The sequence below is a fragment of the Ursus americanus genome, chromosome 29 (assembly GCF_024610735.1).
Source record: "Ursus americanus isolate L20-20 chromosome 29, mUrsAme1.1.p, whole genome shotgun sequence".
Taxonomy (NCBI): Eukaryota; Metazoa; Chordata; class Mammalia; order Carnivora; family Ursidae; genus Ursus; species Ursus americanus.
The window spans coordinates 28,835,838-28,836,112 of record NC_142155.1 but is presented as its reverse complement, the minus strand read 5'-3'; positions in this window follow the sequence as shown (position 1 = coordinate 28,836,112).

Here is a 275-nt window from a genome sequence, read left to right as displayed (position 1 = left end):
CAAGAAACAAATTTAGCAAAAATAGCTATATATATATATATATATATATATATATATATATATATATATATGTAATTTTTAAATTTATTTGTTCTTTGTTACCTTTGTTGTTTCTCTTGTTCATTGGTTGTTTTCAACAAATACCGTGTGAGGTATACAGGTAAAGAAATGCAGATGAGAATGGGATGGAATGATTTCAAAAGGCAGATGCCTGCCCCTTAAGAACTAATGAAAGGGGGCAGGCATGTAAATACGAGGTCTGAATTGATCTTCTT